Raw genomic sequence first — 19,050 nt, 5'->3', positions numbered from 1 at the left:
TGTCTTGTATTCTGTTTGCAAAGAGGAAAAAAGGTATTACATATATTCAGATAAGGCAATATTAAAAAAAAATCATTACCTGGAGTTGCCAGATTCTTAAGCTCATAGCCTTTTTTAATTCTAGGCGCATGACCACCAACCAAAGGTGAAGGTAGGGCAACTTGATGGAATCTTCTGGTGCTATAGTGCAACTTGTGTGAATAGTTAGTGCTTAGAGAGTTTTTTCTTTTCTTTGTTTGGGTTGGGGTGCTTTATTTGGTTGTTGTGTATGTCTCCAAAGGAACTTTTCATAGTTTGTATTATGCTTTATATAGCTCAGTATAAGGCAGCCCTAATTCTAAGTTTCCTCATTCCCCAGTGAGAAGATTAAATTTTATGACAATTTGAGCATGTAAACTTTATGGATATACATGAAATAGTCAAATGTCTACTTATGATGTTTAATTTCTTAAGTTACAAATATTTTTCAATTCACAAATAAAATTTTACGTTAATTTAGAAATACTACTTTTCCACTCTTGTTTTATGAAGCTGTTTTATGTAGACATTTCAGATTTGCAACAGCAATGACTATTATCGTCGTAAGTGCTTTTTGAATCAGTTAAATGGTTTTCTAGAGAACTTTTTTTTTTTTTTTTTTATGAGACAGAGTCTTGCTCTGTCGCCCAGGCTGGAGTGCGGTGGCGTTATCTCGGCTCACTGCAGCCTCCGCCTTCCGGGTTCACGCCATTCTCCTGCCTCAGCCTCCTGAGTAGCTGGGACTACAGGCGCCCGCCACCACGCTTAGCTAATTTTTTTGTATTTTTAGTAGAGATGGGGTTTCACCGTGATAGCCAGAATGGTCTCGATCTCCTGACCTCGTGATCCGCCTGCCTCGGCCTCCCAAAGTGCTAGAATTACAAGTGTGAGCCACTGCGCCCGGCCCAGGGAACATATTTTTTAATTATGTTTTTAGAACTGTAAATTTACAGAAAAGCTGTGGAGATGGTAGAGAGAGAGAACATCATATTTCCTACAGTCTAAACAGTTAGCATTATAGCATTTCTTTTTCTTTTTTTGAGACAGGGTCTCACTCTGCAGCCTTGACCTCCTGGGCTCTAGTGATCCTCCCACCTCAGGCCCCCAAGTAGCTGGGACTACAGGCATGCACTACCTACCATACCTGACTAGTTTTTTTTTTTTTTTTGTAGAGACGGGGTCTCACTGTTGCCCAGGCTGGTTTCAAACTCCTGGTCTCATGTGATCTTCCCACCCTAACCTCCCAGAGTGCCGGGATTACAGATGTGAGCCACCATGCCCAACTGATACAGTATTTCTTGAATTCATATACGATACTGACACTGGATATTGTTCATTTTTGTATACTACCTGTTTGCAAAACAGTGGGACAGTTTTAAAAATTTATTTTATGCAAATTACATTTGTTACTGTCAGAATTTAATGACTAACTTGATTTTTTTTTTTTTTTCACCATGTTCCCGAGTAGCTGGGATTACAGGCACATGCCACCACGCCTGGTTGATTTTTGTATTTTTCGTAGAGATGGGATTTTGCCTTGTTGGCCAGGCTGGTCTTGAACTCCTGGCCTCAAGTGATCCATTCACCTTGGGCTCCCAGAGTGCTGGGATTACAGACGTGAGCCACCATGCCTGGTCGAAACTACTTTCTTGAAGGATACTGTTTGAGAAAATACCTTGACTTACATTTGGGCTTATATAATACTTTATGTTGAATTCTTAGCCTCACTAGATAAATCCTATAAAATATATATGTCCATGTTTTCTCTCTGATGTTTGAATTACGCTCCACATAGACATTTTTCTAGTTAAACACCTTTGCTAGTAAGTTTAAAATTAATAATCCGGCCAGGTGCGGTAGATCATGCCTGTAATCCTAGCACTTTCGGAGGCCGAAGCGGGCAGATTGCCTGAGGTCAAGAGTTCAAGACCAGCCTGGGCAACATGGTAAAACCCTGTCTCTACTAAAATACAAAAAGTTAGTCAGGCTTGATGGTGCACGCCTATAGTCCCAGCTACTTGGGAGGGTAAGGCATGAGAATCATTTGAACCTGGGAGGCAGAGGTTGCAGTGAGCCGAGATGGTGCCACTGCACTCCAGCCTGGGGGGCAGAGCGAGAGTCTGTCTCAAAAAAAAAAAATAAAATAAAAAAAAATTAATTAAAAAAATTGGTTTGTCAGTTCCAGAGTGCATTGTTTCAGGCATCTCTTTGAAAAATTATTAATGTAAATATTTTTAGGCATTGTAATTTTCAAATCAGTCTTAGAATATGGAGCCTAAAAGGATAGGAACAAGAAGGAGCATCTAGATTACATGATTGAATGCATTAAACTTGGGTATGTTGTAACATACAACTGTCATTCAACTTTGTGAACATATAGTGTGGGTACCTGTATCCCCCAAACTCCTGAAATTTAGATGTGTCTCTGGATGGACTGTGTGTGTTGGGCAGGTTTAGTAGATAGGGTGGGAGAAAGGGTAAGGAAAGACTGTAAGCTAGGAATAACATCCCCAGGAAGCTGAAGTTTCATTGAGATGTAGTAGAGATAAGATGGGTAATTTACTTAAAAGAAATTCCTGGCACTTGGCAGTCCTACTTCTGTGGCTGGGTGCTTCATTTGGTCACCAGGTGCTGTCATTGCTTCTAACATCCAGGGTACAAAGGTTGCCACTGTGTTTGATGCCAGCTAGCTACTTTGGTCACTTTTGTTGTTGTTGTTGTTTTTTGAGACGGAGTCTCACTCTTGTTGCCCAGGCTGGAGTGCAATGGCGCGATCTTGGCTCACTGCAACCTCTGCTTCCTGGGTTCAAGCAATTCTCCTGCCTCAGCCTCCTGAGTAGCTGGGATTACAGGCGTGTGCCACCACGCCTGGCTAATTTTGTATTTTTAGTAGAGATGGGGTTTCTCCGTGTTGGTCAGGCTGGTCTCGAACTCCTGACCTCAGGCGATCTGCCTGCTTCAGCCTCCCAAAGTACTGGGATTACAGGCGTGAGCCACTGTGCCTGGCCTTCAGTCACTTTTATGGGGAATCATTTCCTGTTGACTATTTTTATTTCTAGAATATTCTATTGATAGTTTTTTGGGGTGATTGGGCATGATGTATTTTATCCTAAAATAAGATGTTACTGAATGTTAATTGCAGAATTAATGTAAAATTGACTACATCTTTCACAGATGAAATACATCGTGTATAGCTGTGGGTCTGAAAATGTGTGGAGTGGCCTGGACTTTACAGAGCACCTGGATCAATGTTTTTCAGCCTTACTTTGTAGTAGCAGAATGCTTTGTGAAATAAAATCTCATGTAGGCCGGGCACAGTGGCTCACGCCTCTATTCTCAACATTTTGAGAGGCCAAGGCGGGTGAATCACTTGAGGTCAGGAGTTCGATACCAGCCTAGCCAGTGTGGTGAAGCCCCGTCTATAGTAAAAATACAAAAAATTAGCTGGGCCTGGTTGCATGTGCCTGTAATCCCAGCTACTCGGGAGGCTGAAGCAGGAGAATTGCTTGAACCCAGCAGGCGGAGGTGGCAGTGAGCTGAGATTGTGCCATTTCACTCCAGCCTGGGCAACAGAGCGAGACTCTGTCTCAAAAAATAATAATAATAATAATAAAAATAAATAAATAAATCTTGTGTAGAACTCTATTATGTATAAAGCGGAAAAGGTGGCTCTATTCTGAGAGAATTGGCAGGTGAGAGCTTGGTCCTTGCCGCCTGGCCTTCCCTTTGTCCACTGGGGTGCTCCCCAAGGCAGCTTTGAAGAACACAGTTTGAAGTCCATTGCCCTAAACCATTCCATGTTTTCACTGAGGGAAAAATGAAGGACTGAAGGAGCCTGAGTCTTTTTTTTTTTTTTGAGATAGAGTTACGCTTTGTTACCTAGGTTGGAGTGCAGTGGCACGATCTCAGCTCACTCCTACCTCTGCCTCCTGGGTTCAAGCAATTCTCATGCTTCAGCCTCCTGAATAGATGGGATTACAGGCATGAGCCACCACGCCTGGCTAATTTTTTGTATTTTTAGTAGAGACGGGGTTTCATCATATTGGCAGGCTGGTCTTGAACTCCTGACCTCAAGTGATCCGCCAACCCTGGCCTCCTTAAGTGCTGGGATTACAGGCCTGAGCCGCCGTGGCCAGCAGAGCGTGGCTCTTGGTGAAAGTCACTTATCTTTTTAGTGCCTTAGCCAGTTTAGAGTGCTGGATTAGAGCCCTGGATGCTGATTCAGTGGTCTTTTGTACTACCATTAAGCTGCAGGATGACAAGCCCTTCTGGGACTGATACAGAAAATAGTTTCTAGTCCTCAAAGAGAGATTATTGTAAGAACCTTACTTTTAACTCCTTCCTTTGCTGGGAGGAAAAGTAAAAAGTAAAAATTTTTTTCTCTGAAGAGACCCTTAACAGGTCACATGGACCTGCATGGTTTTATCATGTGCGTCTATGAGAGTGGGATGGAAGATGCTTTATATAGAAAATCTTAGAATACAGGAAAACAGTTTTTCTAAAAAAGCAATAAGGCCATGTTTTTTACTTTAGCTTTAAAAACTTTTTTTTAAATTTTTCAGTAGCTAGAAGGCTGTCTTTAAATATTCTTTGTAGTAACTAGCACCCTGTAGGCATGACCAGTAAGAGAAATAATTTCCTCTTTTCCTTGGCTCCACTGATGCCCACTGCCTCTTTGTGATCAGTTAAATGTACACTTTAGATGATTCTAAGCTTTGTAACTGTACTCCCTTTAAGTTTTAAATCCCATTACTGAAAAGCGTATACAGTTTGGCGATCAACAACATGTTTTGTCCTATGGAAATTTTTTTCAATAAATATATTGGTAAATTTTTTGGAGATTTTCTACAGTTTGAAAAAACTTGAAGATGAACTATGTATCCTATAAATATTAAAAAACATTAAAAAGGTATGTCATGAATTCTTAAAATATTTGTAGATGCTAGCCTGTTTTATCATTTACCAACATGAAATGTACACAAAATGTGTGTGTGTACAGACTGTACACAGCACTATTTGCAGTCAAGAGAAATGCAAACATAAAGGTGCAGTGTTAAATCATAACTGCATGGAATTAACTGTAGTATATGCCATATTGCTGTAATAACTTTGTAGCTACCTCCTGTTGCTTTTGCAGTGAGCTCAAGTGTTGGAAGTATCCCTGTGATGCCCTGTGACTGGCCAGGTGTGGTTGCTCATGCCAGTAATCCCAGCGCTTTGGGAGGCTGAGGTGGGTGGACTGCTTGAGCCAAGGAGTTCGAGACCAGCCTGGGCAACACGGTGAGACCCCGTCTCTATAAAAAATACAAAAATTAACTGGGTGTAGTGGCGCGTGCCTATAGTCCCAGCTACTCAGGAGGCTGAGGCGGGAGGATTGCTTGACCCCAGGAGGCCAAGGTTGCAGTGAGCCAGTATGCCAGTGCACTCCAGCCTGGGTGACAGAGCCAGGACCTGTCTCAAAAACAAAACAAAACAAAGCCCTGTGATGCCAGTTATCTCCATGTGGGTAGCTTGTCTCCAGTAAATTGCATATCTTGGTAAAAAGTAATCTCCGCCAGGTGTGGTGGCTCATACCTGTAATACCAGCACTTTGGGACACCCAGGTGAGAGGAGCATTTGAGCTTAGGAGTTCGAGACTAGCCTAAAAAAATGTGTTAAAAAAAGAGAAAATCTCACATTTTTCTTACATATATTTCACTATGTTTAATGCAAGTCTGTAAACTTTGAATAACACCATGGGACTCATGGAGTGACACTAGTGATACTGGAAGTGCTCCCAGGAAGGAGAGAAATGTCATGATGTTACAAGAAAAAGTCAAATTGCTTGATATGCATCTTAGAATGAGTGCATTCTATGTGGTTGCCTGCCATTTAAAGATAAATGAATTCAGTATACATGACTATAGTGAAAAAAAGGAAAGGAAATTCATGAAGCCATTGTTGCAGCTATACCAGCAGGCATGAAAATCTCACACTTCTTGTGAAATATTCTTTTATCTTGTATTGAAAATGCAGCTTTTATGTGGGTGCAGGATTGCAATAAGAAAGGCATACCTGGCTAGGCCTGGTGGCTCATGCCTGTAATCCCAGCACTTTGGGAGGCCAAGGCGGGCGGATCACGAGGTCAGGAGTTCGAGACCAGCCTGGCCCAATATGGTGAAACCCTGTTTCTACTAAAAATAAAAAATTAGCTGATTGTGGTGGTGCACGCCTGTAGTCCCATCTGCTCGGGAGGCTGAGGTAGAAGAATTGCTTGAGTCCGGGAGGGAGAGGTTGCAGTGAGCCAAGATCATGCCACTGCATTCCAGCCTGTGCGACAGGGTGAGACTCCATCTCAAAAAGAAAAAAAAAAGGCATACCTGTAGATGCTAATACAATTAGAGAAAAAGCAAAGTCACTGTATGACAACTGTAAAGCAAAAGAGGAAGGATCTAAAGCTATAGAATTCAATTCCAGCAAAAGATGGTTTGATAATTTTAGAAAGAGGTTTGCCTTAAGAAATGTGGAGATAACAGGAGAAGCCACCAAGTGGCAGCATATGAGTTCCCAGACACCATTAAGAAAATCAATAGGCCGGGTGCAGTGGCTCATGCCTGAAATCCCAGCACTTTGGGAGGCCGAGGTGGGCGGATCACAAGGTCAAGAGATCAAGACTATCCTGGCCAACATCACGAAACCCCGTCTCTACTAAAAATACAAAGATTAGCTGGGCGTGATAGCGTGTGCCTGTAGTTGCGGCTACTTGGGAGGCTGAGGCAGGAGAATCACTTGAACCCTGGAGGCAGAGGTTGCAGTGAGCCTAGATCGCGCCATGCACTCCAGCCTGTCAACAAAGCGAGACTCTGTCTGAAAAAAAAAAAAAAAAAAAAAGGAAAAAAGAAAATCATTGAGGAGAAAGGCTATCTGCCTGAATAGTTTTTGTTTTTTGTTTTTTTTATTAAAAGATAGAGTTTTGTTCTCCCAGGCCGTAGTGAAGTGGCATGATGACTCACTCCAGCCCTGACCTACTAAGCTCACATGATCCTCCCATCTCAGTCCCCCGAGTAACTGAGACTGCAGGTACACGCCACCACGCCCAGCTAATTTTTAAATCATTTTGTGGAGACTCAGTATCCCTATGTTGCCCAGGCTGGTCTTCGATTCTCCTGCCTTGGCCTCCCAAAGTGTTGGGATTACAGATGTGAGCCATTGCACATGGCCTAAATATGTATATATGTATATATATATAAAATATTTTATTTTATTTTTTTTGAGACAGAGTTTCCCTCTTGTTGCCCAGGCTGGAAATGCAATGGTGCAATCTCGGCTCACTGCAATCTCTGCCTCCCGGGTTCAAGCGATTCTCCTGCCTCAGCCTCCCGAGTAGCTTGGATTACAGGCACCCGCCACCACACCTGGCTGATTTTTTGTATTTTTAGTAGAGATCGGGTTTCACAATATTGGCCAGGCTGGTCTCCAGCTCCTGATCTTAGGTGATCCACCCGCCCCAGCCTTCCAAACTGTTGGCATTACAGGCGTGAGCCACTGTGCCTGGCCCTAAATGCCAGATGGAAGTTCCCCATTAGATGGAAGTGCCCCATTCTGGAAAAAAATTGCCATAGAGGACATTAATCCAATTTGTAAGGAAAAGAAGTAAGCACCAGGATTTAAGGCAGGAAGGGATGGGCTAACTCTACTCTTTTGTGCAAATGTAGTCAGGTTTATGATCAGGACTGCCCTTGTCTGTAAAGCTGCTAACCTTGAACCTTGAAGGGATAAGAGAAATACTGGCTGCCAGTCCTTTGGTTGTACAAGAAGTCCTGGACAATGAGACCCTTTTTTGGATTGATTCCATTGATGCTTTGTCCCTGGAGTCAGGAAATACCTAGCCAGTGAGAGATTGCTTTTTAAAGTTCTTTTGATTTTGGACAATGCCCCTGGCCATCCAGAACCCCATGAGTTCAGCACAGAAGGTGTGGAAGTGGTTTACTTGCCCCCAAACACAATGTCTCTAATTTAGCTTCTACATCAGGGAGCCTTAAGGACCTTTAAGACTCGGCCAGGTGCGGTGGCTCTCCCCTGTAACTCCAGCACTTTGGGAGGCCGAGGCAGGCGGATCACGAGGTCAGGAGTTTGAGACCAGCCTGGCCAACATAGTGAAACCCCGTCTCTACTAAAAATACAAAAAAAATTAGCTGGGCATGATGGCAGGTAATTGTAATCCCAGCTACTTGGGAGGCTGAGGCAGGAGAAGCGCTTGAACCCGGGAGGTGGAGGTTGCAGTGAGCCAAGATCACGACACCGCACTCCAGCCAGGGTGACAGTGCGAGACTTCTTCGCAAAAAAAAAAAAAAAAAAAAAAGACTCGTTACACACGGTATGCTATGGAAAGGCTTTTCAGTGCAGCAGAAGAGAACTCGATAGAGAGACCATCATGAATGTCTGGGTTATACCACTGAAGATACCATTGTTGTTACAGAAAAAGCAATGAAAACGATCAGGCTTGAAACAAATTCCTGCTGGAGAAGACTGTCCAGATGTGCATGACTTCACAGGATTTTTATTAAAAAGTATTTTATTATTTTTTAATTATACTTTAAGTTCTAGGGTACATGTATACAACATGCAGGTTTGTTACATATGTATACATGTGCCATGTTGGTTTGCTGCACCCATCAACTTGTCATTTACATTAGGTATTTCTCCTAATGCTATCCCTTTCCCAGCCCCCCACCCCACGAAAAGGCCCCGGTGTGTGATGTTCCCTGCCCTGTGTCCATGTGTTCTCATTGTTCAGCTCCCACCTATGAGTGAGAACATGCGGTGTTTGGTTTTCAGTCCTTGTGGTAGTTTGCTGAGAATGATGGTTTCCAGATTCATTCATGTCCCTGCAAAGCACATGAACTCATCCTTTTTTATGGCTGCATAGTATTCCATGGTGTATATGTGCCACATTTTCTTAATCCAGTCTATCATTGATGGACATTTGGGTTGGTTCCAAGTCTTTGCTATTGTGAATAGTGCCCCAATAATAAACATACATGTGCATGTGTAGTAAGCATAGTAGCGTGATTTATAATCCTTTGGGTATATACCCAGTAATAGGATCGCTGGGTCAAATGGTATTTCTAGTTCTAGATCCTTGAGGATTCACCACACTGCCTTCCACAATGGTTGAACTAATTTACACTCCCACCAACAGTGTAAAAGCATTCCTATTTCTCCAAATTCTCTCCAGCACCTGTTGTTTCCTGACTTTTATTTTGTTGAGACGGAGTCTTGCTCTGTTGCCCAGGCTGGAGTGCAGTGGCGCGATCTTGGCTTACAAGCTCTGCCTCCTGGGATCAGGCCATTCACCATGTTAGCCAGGATGGTCTTGATCTCCTGACCTTGTGATCCACCCGCCTCGGCCTCTCAAAGTGCTGGGACTACAGGCGTGAGCCACCGCACCTGGCCGTTTCCTGACTTTTTAATGATCGCCATTCTAACTGACATGAGATGGTATCTCATTGTGGTTTTGATTTGCATTTCTCTGATGGCGAGTGATGATGAACATTTTTTCATGTGTCTGTTGGCCGCATAAGTGTCTTCTTTTGAGAAGTGTCTGTTCATATCCTTCGCCCACTTTTTGATGGGGTTGTTTGATTTTTTTTTCTTGTAAATTTGTTTCAGTTCTCTGTAGATTCTGGATATTAGCCCTTTGTCAGATAGGTAGATTGTAAAAATTTTCTCCCATTCTGTAGTGCGTATTCACTCTGATGGTAGTTTCTTTTGCTGTGTCGAAGCTCTTTAGTTTAATTAGATCCTGTTTTTCACTTTTGACTTTTGTTGCCAGTCCTTGCCCATGCCTATGTCCTAAATGGTATTGCCTAGGTTTTCTTCCTAGGGTTTTTATGGTTTTAGGTCTAACATTTAAGTCTTAAATCCATCTTGAATTAATTTTTGTATAAGGTGTAAGGAAGAGATCCAGTTTCAGTTTTCTACATATGGCTAGCCAGTTTTCCCAGCACCATTTATTAAATAGGGGATCCTTTCCCCATTGCTTGTTTTTGTCAGGTTTGTCAAAGATCAGATGGTTGTAGATGTGTGGTGGTATTTCTGAGGCCTCTGTTCTGTTCCATTGATCTATATATCTGTTTTGGTACCAGTACCATGCTGTTTTGGTTACTGTAGCCTTGTAGTATAGTCTGAAGTCAGGTAGCGTGATGCCTCCATTTTTATTCTTTTTGCTTAGGATTGTCTTGGCAATGTGGGCTCTTTTTTGGTTCCATATGAACTTTAAAGTAGTTTTTTCCAGTTCTATGAAGAAAGTCATTGGTAGCTTGATGGGGATGGCATTGAATCTATAAATTACCTTGGGCTGTATGGCCATTTTTATGATATTGATTCTTCCTATCCATGAGCATGGAATGTTCTTCCATTTGTTTGTGTCCTCTTTTATTTCATTGAGCAGTGGTTTGTAGTTCTCCTTGAAGAGGTCCTTCACATCCCGTGTAAGTTGGATTCCTAGGTATTTTATTCTCTTTGTAGCAATTGTGAATGGGAGTTCACTCATGATTTGGCTGTGTGTTATTGGTATATAGGTGTATAAGAATGCTTGTGATTTTTGCACATTGATTTTGTATCCTGAGACTTTGCTGAAGTTGCTTATCAGCTTAAGGAGCTTTTGGGCTGAGATAATGGGGTTTTCTAAATAGACAGTCATGTAATCTGCAAACAGGGACACTTTGACTTCCTCTTTTCCTAATTGAATACCCTTTATTTCTTTCTCTTGCCTGATTGCCCTGGCCAGAACTTCCAACACTGTGTTGAATAGGAGTGGTGAGAGAGGACATCCTTGTCTTGTGCCAGTTTTCAAAAGGAATGCTTCCAGTTTTTGCCCATTCAGTATGATATTGGCTGTGGCTTTGTCATAAATAGCTCTTACTATTTTGAGATACGTTCCATCAATACCGAGTTTATTGAGAGTTTTTAGCATGAAGGCCTGTCGGGTTACCCACAAAGGGAAGCCCATCAGACTAACAGCGGATCTCTCAGCAGAAACCCTACGAGTCAGAAGAGAATGGGGGCCAGTATTCAACATTCTTAAAAGAATTTTTAACCCAGAATTTCATATCCAGCCAAACTAAGCTTCATAAGTGAAGGAGAAATAAAATCCTTTACTGACAAGCAAATGCTGAGAGATTTTGTCACCATCAGGCCTGCCTTACAAGAGCTCCTGAAGGAAGCACTAAATATGGAAAGGAAAATCTAGTACTAGCCACTGCAAAAAAATTGTAAAGACCATCAATGCTATGAGGAAACTGCATCAATTAATGGGCAAAATAACCAGCTAACATCATAATGACAGGATCAAATTCACACATAACAGTATTAACCTTAAATGTAAATGGGCTAAATGCCCCAATTAAAAGACACAGACTGGCAAATTGGATAAAGAGTCAAGACCTATCAGTGTGCTGTATTCAGGAGACCCATCTTACCTTCAGAGACACACATAGTCTCAAAATAAAGGGGTGGAGGAAGATGTACCAAACAAATGGAAAGCAGAGAAAAGCAGGGGTCGAGATCCTAGTCTCTGATAAAACAGACTTTAAACCGACAAAGAACAAAGGAGACAAAGAAGGCCATTACATAATGGTAAAGGGATCAATTCAACAAGAAGAGCTAACTATCCTAAATCTGTGTGCACCCAATACAGGAACAGCCAGATTCATAAAGCAAGTCCTTAGAGACCTACAAAGAGACTTAGACTCCCACACAATAATAATGGGAGACTTTAACACCCCACTGTCAATATTAGACAGATCAACGAGACAGAAGGTTAACAAGGATATCTAGGACTTGAACTCAGCTCTGCACCAAGCGGACCTAATAGACATCTACAGAACTCTCCACCCAAAATCAACAGAATATACATTATTCTTAGCACCACATCACACTTACTCTAAAATTGACCACAAGATTTATAGTCAAGGAAATCGTGAAACAGATTGTAGTTATGGCAAAAAAGGTGGGGGTTGGAAGGATGAACGGTTTCCAGATATGGATTGTGAGAAATTCAAGAGCCAGTAGACATCACACCACAGGAATTATCAGATGACTTGATGGAAATGAGTGCTTCCATACCACTGCCAGACGATGAGGAAGATGACATAGCAGCAGCAGTGCCATAAAACAAATTGACATTAGACAATTAAGCAGAGGCATTCTGATTATTGAAGACTGCTTTTGACGTCTTTTTTACTGTGAAGTTGATAAGCATGGAGACCTTTATGATGATCCACTTAATAAATAAATAGTGCCTTGGGCCTGGCGCGCTGGCTCATGCCTGTAATCCTGTTACTTTGGGAGGCCGAGGAGGGTGGATCACAAGGTCAGGACTTCGAGGCCATCCTCACTAACACAGTGAAACCCCATCTTTACTAAAAATAAAAAAAATTAGCTGGACATGGTGGCATGTGCTTGCAATCCCAGCTACTTGGGAGGCTGAGGCAGGTGAACTGCTTGAACCTGGGAGGCAGAGGTTGCAGTGAGCCAAGATCGCGCCATTGCACTCCAGCCTGGGCGACAGAGTGAGCCTCTGTCTCCAAAAAAAAAAAAAAAAAAAAAAAAAAAGCTATAGTTTGGATATGGTTTGTTTGACCTCTCCAAGCCTCATGTTGAAATTTGATACCCCAGTGTTGGTGGTGGGGCCTGGTGTTTGGATTGTAGGGGGTGGATCCCTCTTGAATGGCTTGAGGTGGCATTCTTGCTTCTCACTCTTAGTTTCCAGAGAACTGGTTGTTGAAAAGAGGCACCTCCACCTCCACTCTTGCTTTCTCTCTCTCTCTCTCTCTCTCTTTCCCTCTCTGTGTTCTTAGCACCCCTTTCTTCCAGCATGGGTGGAAGCAGCCTGAGATCCTCACTGAAATTAGATGCTGGTGCCATGCTTGTTGTACAGCCTGCAAAACCATGAGCCACATACATCTCTTTTCTTTATATTGATAAATTACCCAGGCTTAGATATTCCTTCTTTAGCAGCAAAAATAGACTAAGACAAATAGTAAATATATTTTCTCTTCCTTATGATTTTTTCTTTCTTTTTTTTTTTTTGAGACAGGGTCTTGTTCTGTTGCCCAGGCTAGAGTGCAGTGGCATGACCTCATTCTACTGCAACCTTTGCCTCCCGGGCTCAGGTGATCCTCCCACCTCAGATCCCCAAGTAGCTGAGACTGCAGGCACGAACCACCATACCTGGCTAATTTTTGTGTTTTTAATAGAGACGGAGTTTTGTCATGTTGTCCAGGCTGGTTTTGAACTCCTGAGCTCAAGTGATCCACTTGCTTCAGGCTTCCAAAGTGCTGGGATTACAGGTGTGAGCCACCACGCCTGGCCCCTTATGATTTTCTTAATGACGTTTTCTTTTGTTTATCTTGTTTTATTGTAGGAATATTGTATATAATACATGTAACATATGTATTACATACATATGTATGTGTTAATCTACTGTTAATCTACTATTTATGTTATTGATAAGGCTTCTGGTTTTTGGGGAGTCAGAAGTTGTATGTGGATTTTTTTTTTTTTTTTTTTTTTGAGACGGTGTCTCGCTCTGTTGCCCAGGCTGGAGTGCAGTGGCATGATCTCGTCTCACTGCAACCTTCGCCTCCCGGGTTCAAGCGATTCTCCTGCCTCAGCCTCTTGAGTAGCTGGGACTCCAGGCACACGCCAGCACGCCCAGCTAATTTTTGTATTTTTAGTAGAGACGGGATTTTACCGTGTTGGTCAGGATGGTCTCGATCTCTTGACCTTTGTGATCCACCCACCTCAGCCTCCCAAAGTGCTGGGATTATAGGCGTGAGCCACTGTGCCCGGCCTGTGTGTGGATTTTTGACTGTGCAGAGATGGGGGTGGCGTCCCTAATCCCTGCGTTGTTCAAGGATCAGTTGTGCTTCCCCTGTATGGGCAAAGGCTATCTTATTTACCAGAGATGTGATAGTTCCCATTTCTCCACAGCCTCGTTTATCTTTGAATCTTTTTTTTTTTGTTTTGTTATTGTTTTTTGAGATGGAGTCTTGCTCTTGTTGCCCAGGCTGGAGTGCAATGGCGTGATCTTGGCTCACTGTAACCTCCGCCTCCTGGGTTCAAGCAATTCTCTTGCCTCAGCCTCCTGAGTAGCTGGGATAACAAGCGCGCACCACCACACCCGGCTCTTTTTTTTATTTTTAGTAGGGATGGGGTTTCACCATGTTGGCTAGGCTGGTCCCGAACTCCTGACCTCAGGTGATCCACCAGTCTCGGCTGGTATTACATCAGATCCAGAAATAGTGAAGAGATTTATTGTTCATAGCAGGTCATCTCTATTTAGGTTTGTAATTTCAAACTAAAATAAAGGGACAGGGAGGAGACTAAGACGTGATGAAAGGAATGGAGGACTCCAGCAGTTTTTAAAAAAATTAGTGTTATTTGGCCGGGTGCAGTGGCTCACGCCTGTAATCGCAGCACTTTGGGAGGCTGAGGCAGGCGGATCACAAGGTCAGGAGATCGACACCATCCTGGCTAACACAGTGAAACCCCATCTCTACTAAACAAAACACAAAAAATTAGCCGGGCATGGTGGTGGGCGCCTGTAGTCCCAGCTACCCGGGAGGCTGAGGCAGGAGAATGGCATGAACCCAGGAGGCGGAGCTTGCAGTGAGGTCGAGATTGCGCCACTGCCCTCCAGCCTGGGCGACAGAGCGAGACTCCGTCTCAAAAAAAAAAAAAAAAAAAAAAAAAAAGTTAGTGTTTACCTAAAAAAATCAAGTGATGGTTTACTATGAAAAGATTTAATAGTCTTAGTTGGGAGGTTTAGCTGATAAAGGAGAAGGTGGATACACATAAGGCCTTTACCATAGTGTTGTTAGGGTAGCAGATGCTTTGGGAGTACTAGCTGTCTCAGGGTTTTTCATTTCTCATATTTTGCCTCTATCATGTATCTTCCACAGGACCAGATAAATCTCTGTTGAAGAAGAGATACTTGCATTTTTAACCCAAGGTTTTGAAAATTTTGGAAATAACTCTTTCTTCTTTTGGGTATTTAATATATCTAATAGAGATGCAGACTTACATTTCACTATGAAAAAGCAAATACAGGTTGTACTTGCCTTAATTTTAAGCTGAGTATATATGATGTTGAACTGTGTGAAATTGTCTTTTTTTGCCCCAAACTATCAAATTTCATGGGTTTATCTAAATTAACACAAAAAATAGCTAATATAGTGAGTAACATTTATTACGTATTTATTGTGTATTGGGCATTCTGCTACATACTTTAATATGCATTTATCAGGTTTAATTGTCACAACACTTTAAATTGGGCTTAAAAATTTTTTCAGCTGCCCAGATTCCGTTTATCCTACTCGAAATGGGCCTCAGTTTTTGTATAGGGATTATCTCTTGTACATTTTTGGTTCACATTGTTTGGGTTTCTCTCTAGTTTCGTTCATGCTCCAGGATGGAGCATGGCCTATTTTACTTAGTGCCTTCCACTTTTCAGTTGGAGAGCCCACCCAGAGCTAATCTTAGGGCCTTTGCATGAGGATTTGGGAGAGGCTCTTGCTTTCTCCTATAAGCTTCAATGGAGAGGATGTGAAATAGAGGTATTGAAGCCATTTTGTCACCATGCAGATCCTGAAAATGAACAGAGAACTAAGCCTTGCCAAGAGTTAGAAACTCAGTCCTGATGGTGATGTTTATTTATTTAATTTAATTTATTTATTTTAGAGTCTCACTGTGTCACCCAGGCTGGAGTGCGGTGGCATCGTCTCAGCTCACTGAAACTTCTGCCTTCCGGTTTCAGGTGATTCTCCTGTCTCAGCCTCCCAAGTAGCTGGACTACTGGCAGGTGCCACCACGCCTGGCTAATTTTTGTATTTCTTGTAGAGACGGGGTTTCACCATGTGGGCCAGGCTGATCTCAAAACTCCTGACCTCAAGGGATCTGCTTGCCTCAGCCTCCCAAAGTGCTGGGATAACAGGTGTGAGCCACCGTGCTTGGCCCTGATGGTGATATTTAAACCCTAACTCAGGCTGTGTCTTATGCAAAGGCTGCCTGCTGGACGTTTAGTTATTTGTTTAAGCAGGGTTGAGTTGGATTTTCTATCACTTTTTTTTCTTGGAGACAGGTTCTCTCAGCCAGGTTAGAACACAGTGACATTATCATGGCTTACTGCAGCCTTGACCTCCCAGGCTTAAGCAGTCCTCCCACCACAGCCTCCTGAGTAGCAGGGACCACAGGTGTGCTCCACCATGCCTGGCTAATTTTTTTAAAATTTTTATTTTCAGTTGAGATGTGGTCTTGTAATGTTGCCCAGGCTGGTTTCAAACTCCTGAGCTTAAATTATCCTTCTACCTCTGTTTGCCAAAGTGTTGGGATTACAGACGTGAGCCACTGTGCCTTGCTTGCTAATGAAAAAAAAAATTTTTTTTTTTTTCATAGAGATGAGGTCTTGCCATGTTGCGCAGGCTGGTCTTGAACTCCTGGTCTCTAGCACTCCTCCTGCTGTGGCCTCCCAAAGTGCTAGGATTATAGGCGTGAGCCACTGTGCCCCGCTGTATTTTCTGTTACTTAAAACTGAAAGAGCAACATTGTTGATCATAGCCAGATGGAAACAACTCGGATGTCAGTTGATGAATAAACAAAATGTAGCATATCCTTACAATGGAATATTATTCAGCAGTAAATTAATGAAGTACTGTTACATAAATACTACAACATGGATATATCTTGACAGCATTATACCAGATCAAAGAAGTCAGTCATGAAAGACCACATATTAATATGATTTAATTTATATCAAATATCTGGAATAAGCGAATTCATAGAGACAAAGTAGATTTATGGTTACCTAGAGCTGGTGAGGAGGGGGAAATATGGGGAGTGCCTGTTGATGGGTATGTTTCTTTTTGGTATGATAAAAATACTGTAAAATTGATTTTGGTAATGGTTGTACAGCTCTGTGAATATACTGAAGTCATTAAGTTGTGCACTTTAATTGGGTGAATTGTACATGTGAGTTATATATCTGACTAGTTGTTATTAAAAAACAGCAGGAGGCCATGCGGGCTGCTAGGAGTAGCAATGTCTGTTCCCAGCCAGCAGGTAGAGACCAGGGCTGGACAGAGGAGTATGGGCTGTGCTGCAGATTATTTGTGGTACCCAACTGTTGCATAAAACAGGGTGTGATCTCTTGCATTGCTTGCTATGCATGAGTGGATTCCCAGTAAGCTGTGCCAGGGTGCCTGATGATGTGTGGCTTGTGCTTTGGATCGTAGTGCTTACCTATGCTACGTAAGTCACATACCCTGTGGCCTTTGTGGCCAGGACTGTGGGCTACTACCTGGAGTGATTCGTTAGGGGAAAGGACCCACAGCCTGTACAAGAGGAAAAAAGCATCTCAGAGTACAGGGTGGATGAGCTGGATGAGCTGGATGAGCTGCCGGGCAAGAGCCACACACACCCAGGTGGTGAATCTTAAGGATAAGGTGGAATTTGCCCCATAGCTGTCCTGGACAGAAACTGCCCAGAGAAGAATGAATGGAGGACATAGGGCTCTGTGGTCCCGCCATACATGGGGAGACCTGTGACTGGTCCTGTTACCATGTCAACTTAGCCCCAAACCCATCTCTGATTGACTTTGTTGCTTATTTTGGCACATTCTTGCTCCACACAGCCACATACATACTGGCTGCTCCTCAAAGGCCAGGCAGATGCAGCAGCTGTTGGGCCAGAAAAGAGGAAGGTCCTGGAAGGTTTTGGCCTGAAGGCTGCATCTGTTGTGTGACAGCCACAACTCCTCAGGCTTCCTTGTCTGTGGGTGCACCGTGGGGAGGAGTGCTATGAGAAGAACATTGGCTCTCAGTCTCCCTGGGGAGAAGTTTGGCCTCAAGTGGGATTTGGGCGTTGCCTTTAGGAAGGCTCTCTGCATGTCTAGTTCCAGTTTGTACTGGAAAGAATTTAAAAAGTCTGCCAGCTTCTTTAGTTTGCCCTGTCTTTTGTGCTGATTCTTTCTGAGATCCCCTCCTATCAGCTCAGGAGTGGGATTCTCTGGAGAAGGAAAGTGTTTTTCTGTTCCTTACTGCTCACCTTGGGGCATTCAGGAACATGGGCCTGATGAATTTGCTTGAAGGCAGTCTGTAATCCCATCACCTTGGGAGGCCAAGGAGGGCGGATCATTTGAGCTCAGGAGTTCGAGACCAGCCTGAGCAACGTGACAAAACCCTGTCTCCACCAAAAAACAACAACAACGACAACAAACTAGGCTGGATGGCACGCTCCTGTAATCCCAGCTACTTGAGAGGCTGAGGTGGGAGGATTGCTTGAGCCCAGGAGGTCAAGGCTGCAGTGAGCCATGATTGCACCACTGCATTCCAGCCTGGGTGACAGAGGGAGACCCTGTTTCAAAAAAAAAAAAAAAACACAAAAAAACAAAACCATTATCTGGAAGAATTCTAACAGCACTATTCTCATTTTACAGATGAGGAACTGAGGCACAGAAATGTTCAGCAGCAGGCCCGTTGTTTAGAGCTGATAGGTTGTAGAGCTGAGATTTAAAACTACCAAGTCCAAGCTTACAACTGTGCTATCTTACTTTTTTCAATTAAGAGTCATCCTTATGGAACTTTGGAGTTGGGAGTTCCTTAGCAATTACTTAATCTAACCCTTTCATTTTACTGATGAGAAAATTGAACCTTAGATAATAAGGGATTTATGACTGAGTCTCAAAGACAGGCAGGTAAACAACTAGCAGTGACACAAGGTGGAATAGAATGTTAACCAATAGAGGTACTGGCATTTACTGTGTGAAATTAAGGGAGGGATCGTGTAATTCTGATGACTAGCCAAGAGTTGTTTTTTTTTTTTCCTTTTTTTTGAGATAGAGTCTCGCTCTGTCACCCAGGCTGGAGTGCACTAGTGCGGTCTTGGCTCACTGCAACCTCCATCTCCCGGGTTCAAGCGATTCTCCTGCCTCAGCCTCCCGAGTAGCTGGGATTACAGGTGTGCGCCACCACACCCAGCTAATTTTTGTAT

The 19,050-nt window shown here is 43.0% G+C and overlaps 1 protein-coding gene and 1 pseudogene across 17 annotated transcripts in view; both read left to right on the top strand.

The window, feature by feature from the left end:
• Positions 1-19,050, top strand: part of SRPK2 (SRSF protein kinase 2) — a 292,635-nt gene that overhangs the window by 26,568 nt on the left and 247,017 nt on the right. The gene's annotated exons all lie outside the window — the stretch shown is intronic.
• On the top strand, positions 14,137-18,852 carry LOC129040581 (small integral membrane protein 12-like; annotated as a pseudogene).

Source organism: Pongo pygmaeus, chromosome 6 (genome assembly GCF_028885625.2).
Source record: "Pongo pygmaeus isolate AG05252 chromosome 6, NHGRI_mPonPyg2-v2.0_pri, whole genome shotgun sequence".
In the NCBI taxonomy this organism is placed as follows: Eukaryota; Metazoa; Chordata; class Mammalia; order Primates; family Hominidae; genus Pongo; species Pongo pygmaeus.
Note: the sequence above shows the minus strand (reverse complement) of the source record. Positions and strands in the feature narration are given on the sequence as shown.